This window comes from Natator depressus, chromosome 12, assembly GCF_965152275.1.
Source record: "Natator depressus isolate rNatDep1 chromosome 12, rNatDep2.hap1, whole genome shotgun sequence".
Lineage (NCBI taxonomy): Eukaryota > Metazoa > Chordata > Testudines > Cheloniidae > Natator > Natator depressus.
In genome coordinates this window covers 7,342,877-7,349,817 of record NC_134245.1, presented here as the reverse complement: position 1 = coordinate 7,349,817, position 6,941 = coordinate 7,342,877, and the positions used below count along the sequence as shown (strand labels likewise).

Here is a 6,941-nt window from a genome sequence, read left to right as displayed (position 1 = left end):
ATACCTTAACCAATCATTTTCCTGAAATTTAACTAACCAATCCTCACATATTGTAACATGATTATGTAACCAATTATATCCCACCACCTTAATTAGTTTACACCCAGCAAAATTAATTATACAGCAGACAGGAACAATCACAGAACCAGACAGAGATTATACAGACAAACAATAGAAAAGTGGGAAGTATAATGACAAAACAATACAGAAGTGAGGATTTCACATCCCCGTATTGATAAGTGAGTTCTTGCCAGACAGGATGCTGTTTCCTTTTACATTTTCTAGGCACTTCCCTTTCTCTGGAGGTGATAGGCATTATCAGGACAGGATTGTATTCCTAACAGCCCAATAGCACCTTCTTTCAATGTGACAAGTTTGGAATGGGAGGAGGTGACCGGTCACTTCCTAGCTTATGGCTGCCTCTGCTGCTCAGCCAAAGGCCTTAGCCTAAGCACAGGGCCTCAGACTGTCACAGTAAGAAAAGGCCCTTACACCGGCAGACAGTGATTTTGTTTCTCTTTTGTACCTCTCTAACTAGCCAAGTGATAAGAATACACCTAAATTCTTAGAGTATAGGCCTTTACAGACAGGCCTGAATATCTATATCCTAACACTGGGGAAGGGAGTGCTGACACAGCCCATGCAGCAGGGGAGCTGTAGCCACAAGCAGGCTGTGGAGGGGAGACCCTGGAGGACTCGGCAGCACAAATGGCATTTGTAGCCACGCCTGGTGGTGCCTCTTGTGGGGGGAGAGGCAGAGAAGTGATGGGCCTTCCCTGTGCTAATTCAGGAAGGAGCAGTGACTGCCCAATAAAAAGGGATCTTTGCTGAATTTCCCAAAATCATGTCTCTGAAAAATCAGCTCTGTCCTGTCTCCATAGGACACTGCTTAATACTTTTGAAGTTTTTTGGGTTCATGAAAAGGGGTTCCCGGACCCAGGCAGAGCTCAGGGCTCTGTGTGGGGGGAGGGGTGCGGGGGGGCATGGGGACCCAGGTGGAGCCTCCAGAGCCAAGGTGAAAGCAGTGATCCTTTGCAGAAGGGGAAATGGGACACCCGCTTTATAGTTCCCGTAGTGAGGGCGGGAGGTGCCCCAGGAGGACTGGAGGCTGCAGGATGGAGGTACGGATGGTTCAGCGACAGAAGGAGCAGCTGTTTGCAGGACATCAGGCCACGGGGGAGGAGTGGGGTGGCCTGATCCTGATGGTCAGGAGCTTGAGGCAGAGCTGAAGACACTGCGTGCAGAGACCTCGAAACACTGGAGAAGATGAAACTCTATAGACTGACTGAGACGAAGACTGGCGTTAAGGAGTGTTAATGAAGGGGGCAAGGCAGCACCTGGGCCTCTAAAGGGCAGAGGGCATTCCCGAGAGGGAGGGGCTGTGAGGAGGAACTGGCTGAGGGAGACTGAGGTAGGAAATGGCAGGAAGCATCTGCCAGAGTCCCCGGAGATGCAGAAAGTGAGCTGAGAAACTGTCTTGATTTGTTCCAGTTTGGGACTAAACTGTGTCAGAGCCTGGGTGTGGTAGTGAGCCCTTGGCAAGCTGGGGAGAAGCCTGGCCGTGGGATGGTTCCCATTGCGTCCTCTGGAAGGAGTCTCCTGTAGCCCTAGGCTGTGACAGACGCTGCCTTCAATCTGATCTCCCCTGCCCTGCTGGGGTCTCCATCACTCTCTCTACTCATGTGTCTCTGTCCCTGGCCACACGCTGAGCTCCTGCATCTCCCTCTCAAACCAATATGGAGCTGCAGGTGTCCAGCCTCTGTGTCTCCCCTGTGCCTTTGTGCCGTCAGCCCCTCTCTGCTTTGTGTCTTGGGGTGTTTGACCCAGGCTAACGCTTGGGGCTGCAGTGTGTGTGGCAGCCTGATGCACAGTTAAGCTCTGCCCTTCTCCATGAAGGGAGGAAGCAGCTCTTTGTGTTGTCAGTGGGGCTGTGATCACGAACGCGCAGAATGTGTCACATGTTGGGCTCTGGGTGGTTTAACTGGTGGTTTAACTGGTTTAACTGGTGGTTTTATAGCCCTGCAGCCAGCTCCTCCTCAGCAGGGCGTGTACAGACCGTGGTGCCGTGATCGGGCCAGGCTGAGACGGGCCGGAACCATCACTCCACCGCTCCATGATCTCTGGGGGGTTACAATAAAATAAAACCCTGATCTGACTTTCTTCCCCTCAACCTAGGTTTGGGTTCATTTTGCCAAATAGAAGCGGAAAACCAAGACCACGGCCTGACCCCATTTTGCTCTCCTCTACTGTTAGGTTCCCAATTCCCATGGTATATTAGCACAGGATATCGCATTCTCCCCGCAACCGCCTTCCCAAGGTACGAGTCAGTCCTATTGACTTCACCTTGGAGACGCTGTCTCCCTGCAGGGAGAATCGGGCCCCAATGGCTTTCAGTAGATGGGTTTATAGAGGATTCAGGCCCCACAACAACGTTTTGGGCATTGGTCTGTGGTTTGGGTTCAGCGTGCGGCTGCGAAGCTGATTGGGGGAGCAGGAAGTAGACGCAGGGGGGGTGATAGGCCGGCAGCAGGAACTGGAGGTTAAACAGAAGTGCACAACTGAAGTAACGTGTTGCTGGCCCCTCCCCCTTTTCCATCCCCGCCAGCCGTGTGCTACTAATACTAACTGACCCTGTCCCGTGTCCCCGGGTCGTGCTCCCAGTCCCCCTGGGGCAGATGATGGAGTTCTGATTTCCCAGAATGCCTGCAAGGAGATCTACAGACCCCACGCTGGGCAATACAGGGGGAATGAGCTCGTGTGGGCCAGCACTGCCCTGAGAGGTGCCAGACTTGGAGAGGGGTTAAAGGAGAAGACAGCACAGCTGGAGCAGACTGCAGAGGACAGAGGCTTTCGGCCCCTAGATCCTGGGAAAGGTCTGGCTGACGGCAAGAGCTTCGTGGATGCCCGATGGCTCCCTGAGTTGAACCAGCCCTTGGGGACTATTATTTGCGGTTAGCCTGTGGGCCCCGTTCGGATGCTGAGGAAGCGTGGTCCCACCATGCCAATGGAAGAACTGCTTTGAGGTCATTGACCACCCCTTTCAGAGCCGCTCATCAGTGGCTTGGCCAGAGGGGCTCTTACGACCACAGCAGCAGGGCAGAGCACTTGGCTGTGGCAGACCAAAGGCCTTGCCCTGGCCCTTTGGGGCATCCTGGGAGAGGAACGTGGTAACAGTGCTGCTATACTTCCTGCTTTCCCCTCGACCGGTGTACCTGTCCATTTCCCCTCTCTATCCCTGGGGGGCTGTGCACATGGCTGTTCCCTCTCTAGGATGGCAGGCTGGTCTCCCCTGCTGGGGTGGAAGAGCGACATGGGGGGCCATGCTGGTTCTGATGGGGAGGACCAGTGCACCATGGAGGGACTCTGCTCTGCTGTGTGGCTGGGAGCAGGGGCCTGGCAGAGGGGCACAGGATGGGTTTATAGAAAATGCAAAAAACGAAGGGAGGCAAGATCTCTCGAATGGATTTTATTGTCAGTTTCTAAATGGCCCAAAGGGCTGGTCCCTGCGCATGCCCCAGAGGAAGGCGAAAAACCTCCAGGGTCTCTGGCCAATCTGCCCTGGAGGAAAATTCCTTCCTGACCCCAAACATGGCGATCAGTTTCACCCTGTGCATGCGAGCCAGGACCACAGTGGGGAAAGGACCCACTGGGCACTATGGTTACACACTCTGTCCCACGCCCCTCCAGGGGATTGTCTCTGTCCCAGTACTAACCAGTGGCCAGTTCTTTCTTCTTTGCTTCCACCCCAGCAGATGGGACCAGCTGCTCCCCTTAGCCCAGCAGGTGACCCCAGGCACCTTTTGAACATTATTTCTTGACTACTGACCACACTGGCTGTGTTTCCTTCATCTGAAAGTCTAACCAAAGCCACTGACAAGCAGGTTCATCATCTCCTGCTAAAGATGAATCCCTTGAGGTCTGCCATGCCCCTGAGCTCCTCTTCGATCCTGAGATGTGTGATCAGCTGTAACAAACTCTTTGACACAACATAAGTTAGTAATTTTGTAGAGTTGATTGTATGCCCATTTGGTAGGCTTACCAAATGCTTCTTACCTCTCCTCAGAGCCAATTCTGTTGCTTTATTGAATGAAGGGTCTTTTTCATGGTCTCATATCTTACAAGATCCAATTGTCCTTTCAGGTGTTGGATCTGTTCAGCTCCATTCCTATTCCTTTGTGCTCAAATCCTGAGTGTCTGTAACTCTTCTCCTGAAAAGACAAATCAGCTTCACAAACTAGTTCCTGCAAAGCACAGCTGTGGCTGTAGAGATCAGCATTTGACAGGTAACTTGTTTGCTTATTATCAGTTTTACAGGCCCATAAATGTACACGATATGTCACGATCTGCTCCATTTAGCAATAAGAGAATCCTAAGCGCTCACCTCTGTCAGGGACGGTCTCCTGCCTTGTGGGTTTGTAACTTGACGGTGATAAGGGATTGTCTTCCCATTCTAGTCAAGGAAGGCAACTTTTTCCCCTCTCTGCAGGTCTGGGAACATGTGTTCCTGTATTCTTCAGTAACATGACTGCTTATAGTCCTCAATCCCTGGGAGATCAGATCAGCTGCATTTCTTTCACCTGAAGGGAAACCAGATCCATTAATTTCTCCATTATGAGGTGAGTTCCTTACCTCTTGGCAGCAGTGATGACTTTCACTGGTTTCCTTCCTGCAGGTATATCAGATCTTCTTGGAACTTCCTGAAGTTTTCACACCCTCAAAGTTCAAATCAGCTGCGTTTCTCTCATCTGAAAGTATAACAGGATCTATTCATTTCCACCTGATTGTTAAAGAAATGTGCTTTTTTCCTTCCCAACTGACATGCCCGGTTCAGCTAGTTGCATTTGCATTAATCCCTACAAGAGCACAACAGCCCTCTGGTCTTCTTCCCTCTGGAGATGTGCGACGTGTGACCTATTTATTTGGTCTGTAAGTGTTGCTTTAGCATGAGGTTCATTTGACAACCAGGGAAACGTCAGTGCTTACCTCCATGTCTGTGTTCTGCTGACTTGCTTCCTATTCAGATTTGCAACTAGCTGAACTATTTGAAGTGACTGTTTGTTTTCTGCTTGTTGTTCCTTGAAATAACAGCGTCTTCTCATTGGAGTCCTCCATGGATTCAGCAGCTGGCAAGTTCATGTTGCTTTGTCTTGCCTCTGCTTTTCACACTGTCCCCATGACAAGTAAGGTCCACCACAGTTCTTCTCCCTGAAAGAAAACTCCACACCACTTGATATACACACGCATGTTTGTAGACTGGTATTTCTTACCTCCGTGCCCGGGACAGCCACTTACCCTCACTTCTCCCTGGTAGGAATGACCACCTGGTCTATTTGCATCTCCAATTAGCAAAACCTGACAATGATTTATTATTATTACTCATTACCAGTTATGAGGAATCATCAATAGAAACGGTTCCATAACATCCAGATCATTAGGCTTCCACAGACTTTCCAGTGCTCACCTACTTTTCAGTGATGTTCCACCACAAGGCTTTGATTCTTAGAGGTACAGCCAGCTACACTGGTTACAACTTGAAGCATATAATTGGCTGCTTTCCTCTTTCTGAACTAGAAATAAAAGATATCGTTACCTGTCTATTATTAAATTCAGCAACCTCTTATCTTCTCCTGCCCCCTTAATGGTCAGACCTTCATTCCACCTGAAAATAGAAATAGAGCCAGCTATTCCTGCCCCTGTGCTGAGAGGAGGTGCGTTCCTTACCTCTTGATAGAAATGATCAATTCCACTGACTACTTCTTCTCATTTGATAAATAAGCAACAATGATCAATTCTGCACAAAGAGAATCAGCTGGACAACTCATCTCTGCAAATGGAAGAGCAGGTTAAATGCTCATCTTCACACTCTGGTTAGTTGCACTTTTTCTGTGATACGTCCTTGTCGGAACAACCAACCATTAGCCGGGAAGGGGAAAGGAGCAGATGTCATGATCATCGGTTAGAATTACCGACTTTCCTTACCTCTGAACAGGTAACTCCCTCTTTTTTATTGCTTTATTCAGTACAGCAACTTCTTGTGCTCTTTCGAGAGGTGACGATTTCATCCCTTACATTTCCTCCCCCTGAAAGTATGACCAGAATCATTGACTGTTTGTTTGGGCAATGGGTTATTGTATTTCTTACCTCCTTAAAAGGATGGATCCGCTAATTCCTTCCTGTATCCTACAGCCATCTGTCATCCTTGCACCTCAAAATATGACCTGCTGCAAAGATCAATGTTTGACAGAGTATTTTTTTCAGGCAACAAATGTCAATGATTTCTCACTAGATTCGTTTCGTAACGGTGAGTATAAATGCACACCTTCTGAGGGATGAATGGCTGTATTGGTTTATCTTGTTTCTCTCCATACAATCGGCTGTTTTTTTTACCAATCTAGTCGGTACAAGTGGCTTCGTTATTCTTGACTAGTAGAAGTAGATATTTCTGTAACCTCTCAGAAGCTTTGGTTCTGTATATTGCTTTATTTTGACGAAACTACTGGTAGCCTTTGACAGCAAAGGATAGATTCACTTCCTTCACCTGAAAGTACATTCAGATTGGTTAGTTTCCACTCCATTGCTAGGAGAAGGTGCATTCCTTACCTCTTGATAGGAACAGTTTCTCTGACTACTCAAGTGGTACAATAAGAACTTCTGACAGACAAGCTGCAATGATCCAATCAATGGAAATCGGACCAAGTGCAATGTCGTCTCTTGAAAGGTGAAAACCAAGCTGATGCCACCTCTCAGCTCCGGCCATTTGTACCCTTTCCTTTCTGAATTGTACAAATGCTCCATTATTACCCCCTTGTTGTTACACCTGGCTGCTTTGCCTACATCTTGACAAAGGCAATCAGGATTCTATCTGAAACTAAAGAAATCCGTCCAGATTCTTACCCCCATCCACTTCCTCTGTGCTTCTCCTTTCTCTTCTCTTGCAGCCT

General features: G+C 48.8%; 1 long non-coding RNA gene across 1 annotated transcript; it reads right to left on the bottom strand.

Moving 5' to 3' along the window:
- Nucleotides 1-3,687: 3,687 nt before the first annotated feature.
- On the bottom strand, nucleotides 3,688-6,535 carry LOC141996772 (uncharacterized). Its single transcript, XR_012641606.1, has 3 exons — nucleotides 6,320-6,535; nucleotides 4,382-6,221; nucleotides 3,688-4,208 (listed from the first exon to the last, which is right to left on the bottom strand). It is a non-coding gene; the product is annotated as an uncharacterized LOC141996772 (long non-coding RNA).
- Nucleotides 6,536-6,941: the final 406 nt, after the last annotated feature.